Raw genomic sequence first — 11,452 nt, 5'->3', positions numbered from 1 at the left:
GCGGGTGGTTAGCTTACAGGGAAGTAGAGTGAACCAAGGGGCGGGGGGTTTCATCAAGGAGAAACAAACAGAACTTTCACACCGTAGCCTGGCCAGTCATGAAACTGGTTTTCAAAGCTTCTCTGATGCGTACCGCGCCCTCCTGTGCTCTTCTAACCGCCCTGGTGTCTGGCTGCGCGTAACCAGCAGCCAGGCGATTTGCCTCAACCTCCCACCCCGCCATAAATGTCTCCCCCTTACTCTCACAGATATTGTGGAGCACACAGCAAGCAGTAATAACAGTGGGAATATTGGTTTCGCTGAGGTCTAAGCGAGTCAGTAAACTGCGCCAGCGCGCCTTTAAACGTCCAAATGCACATTCTACCACCATTTTCTGCACTTGCTCAGCCTGTAGTTGAAGAGCTCCTGACTACTGTCCAGGCTGCCTGTGTACGGCTTCATGAGCCATGGCATTAAGGGGTAGGCTGGATCCCCAAGGATACATATAGGCATTTCAACATCCCCAACAGTTATTTTCTGGTCTGGGAATAAAGTCCCTTCCTGCAGCTTTTGAAACAGACCAATGTTCCTGAAGATGCGAGCGTCATGCACCTTTCCCGGCCATCCCACGTTGATGTTGGTGAAACATCCCTTGTGATCCACCAGAGCTTGCAGCACTATCGAAAAGTACCCCTTGCGGTTTATGTACTCGGCGGCTTGGTGCTCCGGTGCCAAGATAGGGATATGGGTTCCGTCTATGGCCCCACCACAGTTAGGGAATCCCATTGCAGCAAAGCCATCCACTATGACCTGCACATTTCTCAGGGTCACTACCCTTGATATCAGCAGATCTTTGATTGCGTGGGCTACTTGCATCACAGCAGCCCCCACAGTAGATTTGCCCACTCCAAATTGATTCCCAACTGACCGGTAGCTGTCTGGCGTTGCAAGCTTCCACAGGGCTATCGCCACTCGCTTCTCAACTGTGAGGGCTGCTCTCATCTTGGTATTCATGCGCCTCAGGGCAGGGGAAAGCAAGTCACAAAGTTCCATGAAAGTGCCCTTACACATGTGAAAGTTTCACAGCCACTGGGAATCGTCCCAGACCTGCAACGCTATGTGGTCCCATCAGTCTGTGCTTGTTTCCCGAGCCCACAATCGGCGTTCCACAGCATGAACCTGCCCCATTAGCACCGTGATGCATGCATTGGCAGGGCCCATGCTTTCAGAGAAATCTGTGTCCATGTCCTGATCACTCACGTGACCGCGCTGACGTTGCCTCCTCGCCCGGTATTGCTTTGCCAGGTTCCGGTGCTGCATATACTGCTGGATAATGCGTGTGGTGTTTAATGTGCTCCTAATTGCCAAAGTGAGCTGAGCGGCCTCCATGCTTGCCTTGGTATGGCGTCCGCACAGAAAAAAGGCGCGGAACGATTGTCTGCCATTGCTCTGACAGAGGGAGGGGCGACTGACGACACGGCTTACAGGGTTGGTTTCAGGGAGCTAAAATCAACAAAGGGGGTGTCTTTACATCAAGGAGTATTTCAGGCAGGACTTCACGGAGGGTTCCAATAAGAAATGGTGCACCTAAGTTATTGTTCTTATTGGAACAAGGAGGTTAGCCTGGCCTCTGATTGATACATGGCTAGATTTACCTCGCTGCACCTTCTCTGTGAGTGACTGCAGTGTGACCGAGAGGAATGAGTCCCCTAGACAGGGGAGGGGGGGAAGCAAATGAGTACAAAACAAATCTGGTCTATTTCTTGTTTTGATCCACTCCATCTATCTTTTACATCTTTGGCTGGCAGCAGACGGTGCAGAAGGACTGCATGCCATCCACATCTTATGGCTGCTCGGCAGAAGATGGTACAGTATGACTGCTAGCCATCCTCATCTCTTGCCTGCCTGGCAGAAGATGGTACAATACGACTGCTAGCAATCCTCATCTCTTGCCTGCCTGGCAGAAGATGATACAGTACGACTGCTAGCAATCCGTATCGCCTGCCTGCTCACCATAAGACGGTTCAATAGGACTGACTGCAGGACTAAAGAGAATGACCTGGTCAAGTCACTCTAAATTAAGTCCCTGCGCCCATGTCTGTCCAGGCGCTCCCAGCCGATGTGGCCAGGAGCACCTCGGACATGACTATGACGGCTACCAGTCGTACTGTACCGTCTGCTGCCACAAGGCAAGGGGTTGCTGCTACTGTGTAGCAAAGCCGTACCGCGTCTGCCAGCACCCAGGAGACATAGGGTGACGGTTACCTGAGTGGGCTCCATGCTTGCCGTGGTATGGAGTCTGCACAGGTAACTCAGGAAAAAAGGCGTGAAACGATTGTCTGCCCTTGCTTTCACGGAGGGAGGGAGGGAACGGGGGCCTGACGATATGTACCCAGAACCACCCATGACAATGTTTTAGCCCCATCAGGCATTGGGATCTCAACCCAGAATTCCAATGGGCAGCGGAGACTGCGGCAACTGTGGGATAGCTATCCACAGTGCAACGCTCCGGAAGTCGACTCTAGCCTCGGTACTGTGGAAGCACTCCGCCGAGTTAATGCACTTAATGCACTTAGAGCATTTTCTGTGGGGACACACACACTCGAATATATAAAACCGATTTCTAAAAAACCGACTTCTATAAATTCAACCTTATTCCGTAGTGTAGACATACCCTTAGTCTCTAAGGTGCCACAAGTCCTCCTTTTCTTTTTGCGGATACAGACTAACACGGCTGTTACTCTGAAACCATTCAGAAGCAGGTTTCCAACTTTATTAACCAACAGACCCAGGCACCCTTAAAGAAAATAATTTATGAAATTAGACTTACACTCTCACACCAAAATCTTTCTGACTCATCTTAGGTCCTTCCGCTCTGTCAATATAAAAGATTAAGATGTCTGCACCTAGAGAAGATGGTTGTTGCTGACAGGTCACAGCGGTTATCTGCCAGAGCTGCTGCAGTAGAGGTGGTTAGCTGCGTCATAGCTGCCTTATAAGCTGCTGCCCTCTAGAGCAGTGGTTCTCAAAGCTGGTCCGCCACTTGTGCAGGGAAAGCCCCTGGTGCGCTGGACAGGTTTGGTTACCTGCCGCGTCCGCAGATTCGGCCGATCGTGGCTCCCACTGGCCACGGTTCGTCGCTACAGGCCAATGGGGGCTGCGGGAAGGGCGGCCAGTACGTCCCTTTGCCCGCGCCGCTTCCCGCAGCCCCCATTGACCTGGAGTGGCAAATCGCGGCCAGTGGGAGCTGCAATCGGCCGAACCTGCGGATGCGGCAGGTAAACAAACTGGTCCGGTGCTCCAGGGGCTTTCCCTGAACAAGCAGCGAACCGGCTTTGAGAACCACTGCTCTAGAAGGTTCTACTGCTATTGCTCCTGCAGGTAGCTGTTTGAGTTGCTATGGAAGCTGTTGCCATGGAGACTTAGAAATCTGTTGCTGCTGCTGCTTCTTCCTGAGGCGTCTGATCTTCACAAACCCCCTCAAACCCTACACCTTCAGCCTGCTAGCTGTTGGCCTTATATACTGGTTGCTCTCTCAAGGTCAGCTCATCTCAGTCAATCAGCTTCTAGCTTTTCTAGCTCCTCCCCATTATGTCATACCTATTTTTAGATACAGCTCCTCCCCCTGACACCATCTTGGGTAGAGCTCCTCCCCATTCTATTTTTTAGATAGCAAAGTTCCTCCCTATGAGTTGCTGGAACCTTCTGGAATTTTCCCCTCTCTAAATTTAAACTATGTCATCCCAGTCTTGCCATTTTGATCCACCATGTTGGATTCTCTAATTTTAAACTATCACTAATTTCTACTTATTTAAAGCCTAAATCATAGAACTTATTACTGTTTTACGCAAATCAAAGTATCCTGATACTGTCACCACCTTAATTATATCAAATGTTTGCGATATTTAAACCCTTTCTCAGTTTTTCTCTGCCAGTGTTTATCAAGGTGCTGCAAGGTTTTTCAAAACAGCTAAAAGCAAAATCTCTTGTTACAACACTGCCCAGCTATTTTGTTACATTTTATGATGGTGACATTTTGAAGGAAAATTTTTTGTGCTTAATACCATTAGAAACCTACACCAGAGGAGAGATCATTTTTGAAAAGGTAAAAGGCTTTTTTGAAAAAAATGGTTTAGATCTGCAAAAGTAAACTTGCTTGTTACATATGGCGGTCCCTCCATGGCAGGGAAAGAGAAGGTCTTTGCTTCATATTTGGCTGTGATACACCCTTCATTAAATACACTTCACTGCATCATTCACCAGTATCCTGTGCAGTAAGTTGTCTGGGAACTTGAAAAAAAACAGTGGGTCTTGTAATGAGATTAGTGAACTACATACGCTCAACTTCTATCTTACAACATGGTCTTCTTAAAGCTCTTTTACAAGACGTTTCAGCCGAATACAGTAACCTGTTGCAGCACAGCAACGTTTGCTGGTTAAGTAGGGAGCGTGTGTTAGAGAGGTTTTGTGTGCTTCAAAAAAAAATATAGAATTTTTTGCAAACCACATGACCAAAAAGGTTTGTGAGTTCCTGGAATTTATGAATGATGTCCCCTCTATGTCACAGGTAGCTTTTCTGTGCAATATTACTGGTCACTTGAATTCCCTCAACTTGCAGTTCCCAGGCCATGCAAGCAGTGTTGGGGATCTATTTGAAAAAGTGTGTGCCTTTCAGAGAAATCCTGAAATCTTTCAGACAGATGTAACAGGAAAGATGTTGCACTTTCCCATATTATGTGTTGTTGCTACAGGGGAAACTTAGATGAAAATGATGCAAGAATTCCTAAACAATCTGATTGGAAATTGTAAAATGCAATTTGAGAATGTTAAAATTTCAAAGGATTTGCTTTTATTTGTTTGTAATCATTTGTTATCTCTGCCGATGGACCTTAGCCTCTGAAGCAAAGAACATTCTCGATTCAATTGACGAAGGTGCCTTTCAATTTGAAATTGTAAGGCTCCAGAGCTCAGATGTTTTGAAGTCAAAATTCAGAGTAGGACTTTGTGATTTCTGGATTCTATATGCTGACCAGTTTCAGAATAGCTAGAATCTAGCCGTCTGTCTTTTAACGATGTTTGGATCAACATACCTCTGCAAATCTGGGTTTTCTACCATAAACATTATAAAAACCCAACACCACAATTGCCTGACAGATAAGCATCTTCAACCACGCATGTGCCTTGCCTGGACCTCCTATAAACCACTCTTCACAAAGCTTGCCAGAGATCATCGATGTCACCTCTCCCATTAGAGATTGCCACAAATACAGGTAACAGTGTTGATTTATAAACTTTGTTAAAAGATACTAACACTTACGTTGCAATCAAGGTCTTTATTTATTGGCAGCTGAAGTTTTTATTTTATTTTATTTTGTCACCCTTCTGCGCAAATGGCCTGCCTCTTATCATAAAGTTCTCAAATCGGTCCACAGGTAGATCTAATTAAGTATCACTGTCTGAGAGGGTTTGTTGCTAGCACCTGCCTGACCAAGTTGGAGCCAGCCAACATGGGTTTAAGTACACTGGGTCTAGTTCTGTTGTAAGTATCTGATCACTACGTATGACTACATGTGACTATATGTGTGTGATTACTGTGTAGACACTGAAGGCACGTTTGGAGCAGCTGAATAAAGACCAATTAGCCTTTGGATTAAATAAAGGAATTTATGGTTAAATTGGTGTCGTGATGATACCCTGTAATAATTCATTCCAACACCCAGTAAATTACGTAACTATGATAGGCACATTTACAAACCGGAAATAAAAATGAATTTTCCCATCCTTTCTCCCTCTGAAAGCTTTACAATATGAGTGAAGAAAAATAGTTTCAATGCCTCCACCCAGTTCAATATTCCCATATAGTTTAATGTTTTCCCTTTTTTTGTTATCTCTCTCTGGAGAGTCCTTAGCTTAACGTTTGTTTCCTTTCCATTCCAAATTCTGTGAAAGAACTTTAGCACATGCAAGGAAAGGAGAAGGGCAGCATAGAGAAACTGGCTCTCACTGCACACTACTCAGCAGAGTTGGTACCCAAATAACAGCAGACCCCCCATCCTCATAATGTGAGAGTGGGACTGGGGAGGAAAACATAGTCCCTTGGCATCAGCCGGATTTAGTGCAGCAGTAATAGAAGAGGGAAAACAAGCAGCAGTTTCTCCATCAGCAGGAGGCAGAGAAATAAAAAAATCAGGGATAAGTACAATTGTCTTGTAGCAATTTGACAACTATAGATGTTAATGAACAAGGCAGTGCTCAAATTCTGTAGGATAACTGGGGTGAAAACCTAGCCCCATTGACGTCAATAGTTTTGCCATTGACTTCAGTGAAGCCAGGATTTCACCTGTGGCGTATTTACTTGAACCAGAGATAGGGAACCCTTAAAAGGTTCACACTTCAGATTCAGGTTGGGGAGGCATCCAAAATTTGTATTCTCATCTGAAATTCATCCAGAGCTCTTGAGTCTACACAATTGGGATTGAAGTTTTCTTTGGAGATTTCTCTGACACTTCCATTTGCAGTCCTAACAGAAATGGTGCATGAATATCCTCTCTCATGGTATTGGGCACTTTCGGCAACAGTCTCAGCTGGAAATTGGAAGTTTAAAAAAAAATCCCATATCAGAATATTTCAAAACCTTATGGACAGGTTGGGAATTCCTCTGTGGTTCTAAACCTAGAACAAAGGGTGGGGAAGGGGTTGCTGCTGGTCTGTTTTACCTGAGATTATAACGTCTCTATTCTGCTTCCATAGACAGAAAGAAGCCATCTACTTTCAGTCTAAAATGACATTTGTTTGTTTTAAATTTAAAAAAAGAAGAAAAAACAAAAATGTAATTACGAGAGAGCGAAGTATGTGTGAGCATCTCTTTTGTAACAGACTGCAACAAGTCTGAGAACAAATGGTTGCTGTTTTTACACATTGGCAGGATTCTTAGAAATGTAGAGGTATACAGTATACAGATGAACCAGTTTCATAGCTACATGTATCACAGTATCCAGTCTCAAAAGGCTAAAGTACTGGTTTTGCTTTGAAGCTTTTGGGGATTTGCCTATGTAATTTCTGATAAAGCAATGTGCAGTCCCCATGTATTACTAGAGTCATGTCTGACTAGTTGTTATAGGTAGAGCTGTGTGAAATTTTTTGGATGAAACCTTTTTTTGCTGAAAAAGATTTGGGTCAGCTGAAATCACAGGCGCTGGCTTCCTCCTTGCCCCAGGGGTGCTCAACCCCCGCTCCATGCCCGACCTCCACTCTACCCCTTCTCCCAAATCTCTGCCCCCACTCCACCCCCACCGCGCCTCTTCCCCACTTTTCCTGTATAGTTCCATCCCCTCCCCTGAGCGCACCCAGTCCCTGCTCCTCCCCCTCCCCCAGTGCCTCCTGCACACCATGGAACAGCTGATCTGCGCGGGCAGGAGGCTCTGGGAGGGAGTGGGAAGAGCTGACTGCCGGTGGGTGCTAAGCACCCACTAATTTTTTTCTGTGGGTGCTCCAGCCCTGGAGCACCCATGGAGTCGGCGTCTATGGCTGAAATATTTCATGACTCTGGGTCAAATTTACCAAATTATTTTGGTTAGGGGAAAAAGCCATACCAAAACAAACAAATCTGCAAATATTGAAATGTTTTGTTCTGATAATTTCAAAATAAAATGTTTTGACTTTTCAATTTGAAATGACTTTTCATTTCAAATTTTATGTCAATTTTACTTTTAAATGTAAGCAACCCCAGAAAACAAAATAAAATATTTCTTTTCAGGTCAAACTAAACATTTTGTTTGACCCAAACATTTTTGACTTTTTTTGGTTTGGCAAAAAAAAAAAATTTTTAATTTCATTTTGGCTTGACCCAATACAATTTTTTTTCCAGTTTGGCCAATAAACTGAAAAATCAATTATTTTCCCACCTCTATTCCTGTCCTCAAAAAAACTTGCAACCTTTCCCAGTTTATATTATCCATAGACGTTATGAGTGTATTCTCTATGCCATTATCTAAATCATTTATGAAGATATTGAACAGAACAAGTATTAGTGCATAATACAAGTTGCAAGCCTGGAGCTTAATCCAATGATGGGACTGTCAGACACTAATTCTATTTTTGATAAATTGTGCATATTATTATAAATAATATAGTTTAAATATTTGTATAAATAACACTAATGTTCTGAATAACTGAATCAAAACTGAGGGAAAAAATCTTAGCTGAAATCCTGATTCTGATTTTCAGCCTTATATCTGACTTTCCAGGCGTTGGTGAGTTTCAGTCAGATCCCTTTGATATCTCTCTTAGGCCCCATGACATATAAACACTTCTGGATGTACTTAACTTTGAAATCAATGGGACTATTCATATGTTTAAAGTTAAGTATGTGCATAAGTGTTTTCTGGATTGGGGCCTTAATGTGTGTGTGAATATAAAAATAGGAATGGAGAAAGAGAGATCTTAAAATCTTTTTGCGTCAAAAAATCTAAGTTGACAGAAAAATTGCTTATGTGTGCAGAAAAATACAAATTTATGGTGTTGCAACTGTAAAGAGATTTTGTATTGAAAAAGCACCCTAGGAAGTATGACTTTTTTCTAAAAAACAATTAGTTCTCAATACTGGACATCTACCTGCAGAGGGCACTCCTAATCCTCAATAAAAATAATGTGGTTCACTAGAACAATAGTGATATAATCAGACCTGCCTAATCTGGAAACGTGCTTTACATGATTTATATCCCATTGGCATCTGGATTATGAGTCAACAGATGATAAAGTCAGATATTTATGACACCTCCATTTACCACCATTTGCAGAACAGTGCTAAATACCCTATAACTGATGCATTTGATTTAAAAGTCACTTTCAGTATACTAGCTGTAGTGAGTTCTTCACAAAAGAATACAGTGCTAAACTCAGGCTGTGAAGGGAGTTTGCTAAAAGAAATAATTAACAAAGGGGTCTGTGTTTCTGTAGCAACGTCCTCAGCGTCCATGGAGTGTTAGTCCCAGGTCAAGATGCTATTTCTGGCTTAGTATATTATGTTGTTACTAATGAAGGCCTAGGAGTGGCTTATTTGGCTGTAAGTGAGGGGAGAGGCAGCTGATGGTGTAGGTGAGTGCTCTGTAGAGCTGTGAGAAAAGCTTTGCCACTTCCTTTTACAAGATCTTGCACCCCTCACAACTTTTTTGCCTTATGCAACATTTCAATCAAATGGTTATTTTTTGCATTGAAAAGCTCGAATTACATATTTTCTTACAGTTCTGCTCTATCTTCATTTGAAAAGGGACTGTTTTGTCATAGCAAAATTTGTCAGAATAATTATCTCATTTTTGAGTTTTAACAAAACGCTAAAAAAACCCACCAGGATTTTTTAGCAGCTTTTCATGTTGTTTGTAAATAATTGCCAAACCTCTAATGGCCAGGCTCTGGGTCTGGCCAAACCTGGGCTGGAAAGGAGGGACCCTACCTGCCTCTTTCTTCCAACCTCGACTCTACACTGTATTAGTGAAATCCTTCTGCCAGGCAGAGCTGGCAGCAACCAGGGCTGGATTCAATATCTAGAGGTTCCTTTCCATCGATACAACACAGAACCAGCTTGAGTCCCCCACGCAGTAACCTGGGTGCCTCTGAGGGGCAATACTTCCCCTCTCGCAAGCACAGAGTCTGAGTGTAGAAAAGAAACTTTTAATGAAAGGAGGGAAGTCACCCAACATTAATTAGGGAAAATGCCACAAGCAGGATTCATAATAATAAAACTGTGAGCAGGATACCCACCCCAGAGTGCATGGGACAGTGCCTTCTGCTTCATGCTCTTGAGTTCTACAACCAAAAGTTCCTTTTCTCTGCTCCCTCACCATACCCCACTTGCAGTGGTTGTCCTTGGTCAGAGAGGACCCAGGGTTCAGGGCTGCATCTGTGTGAGTTCATTTCCTACCCAGGGAAGGAGGCACCTGGCTTGCTCTGCCATCTGAGCACTTGCTTTGTCTGGCCACCTCACCAGCCGCTGCACCTTGATGCCTGGCCGCCCCACCAGCCGCTGCACCTCGATGCCTGGCAGCCCCACCAGCTGCTGTTCCTCTCTGCTGGCCATCCCACCAGCCGCTCATTCTGCTTGCTGCCTCACCAGCCACTTTTTCGCCAACTGTCAGCCACCTTCTGTTGCCAGCTGCCTCTCTGCCGTGACCTCTGCACATCAGTCTCTTCGTAATTTTCAGCTCTTTGAAGGCTGGGCAGAAACATAGTCCCACCACAACTGATTTCAGCTCTCATTGAGCATTTAAAATAACAAAGAGGCTCCTTATGAAGTCTTTTTAGCTCTTTCTTTGAACAGTGGAGAGGAACAGATTAAACCAGAGCGGGGACTCTTGGGGAGAGTCTACACCTCCTAGCTGGAACACCTGCTCCCCACCTCTCTTACTTTCACAGGGTTCTGGCATATGAGCCTCTGGCTCAATGAGGTCCTTTCAGCTGAGGGTGACCCCCTTATTTGGGACAGGTTGAGCACAGTTCTGCTCCCCTTTATTCATACAATAATGACAACAACATTGATAGCAGCATTTCACTACCGCTGCATTCAGTACTAAAGTGATTTGTAAGCCAACACCAGCCAAAGTTGATTACTTTGAGCAACACTGCTCTATCTGCTGGATATCTAAGCAGAGTAGGTGTGGTCATGTAAATTCAGTTGGCTCCTGAAGTCTCTCCCTGTCCCAGCTAACTGTCAGGGAAGAATTTATTCAGATCCTGCTTTCGTCAGCAATGCTTTTTGGTTGGGAATAGATGACCACCATGTTCTACTTGCAGCATTGTAAAGATTGCATAGCAAGATATGTGGGAAGAAGGAAGGCATTCAAGTCAGGGGAGTAGCAGGCATTCTGCATGGACGTCCCAGGATCTTAGGGATGGAAATGCCGGTGAATCTTTGGGCTGGGCTTTGTGTTTCTTCCAAATGTTCCCATCTAGTCTGCTTTACTCAGGGAAGAGCTTCTTTCTCTGTGTGCGTATGACCCTGATTCTCTGCTTGTGGTTTCCTCTTAGCACTCCAAGGATTTCTGACTTCCACATTGAAGGATGGACCCAATTTCACCGTAATGATTTATGGGCTGTTTGTTCACGGTTCCTTTGCTTTGCCATTCAGATCAGTTTCAGTGTTTTGCCATTGCTTCAGCTTTGATGTCAGTGTGAAACAGCTTCAATGGTTTTGAGACATCTAGAGAGAAATAGGGAAAGTCACCTGAAGGAAAAAAAATATCAGCACTGGCCTTCTGCAATGGCATGTGTAATACTACACAGGGCATGAGGATATCATTTCTAAGGTATTGCTACACATAGGGCCAGATTCTGGTCCCAACTCTGCCTCGTTTGTGCTGTTCTGGTGGTGCAAAGCAGTTGGAAATCCATTTTAACTGACTTCAGAAGACTCTTACTTTGGTAGGAGAATCCCCACTTGGGATACGGCTGATGTAGCTGCTCCTGTGCCATCCCTTTC

This window comes from Caretta caretta, chromosome 3 (assembly GCF_965140235.1).
Source record: "Caretta caretta isolate rCarCar2 chromosome 3, rCarCar1.hap1, whole genome shotgun sequence".
NCBI lineage: Eukaryota > Metazoa > Chordata > Testudines > Cheloniidae > Caretta > Caretta caretta.
The sequence above is the reverse complement of the archived record's forward strand: the minus strand, read 5'-3'. Positions refer to the sequence as shown.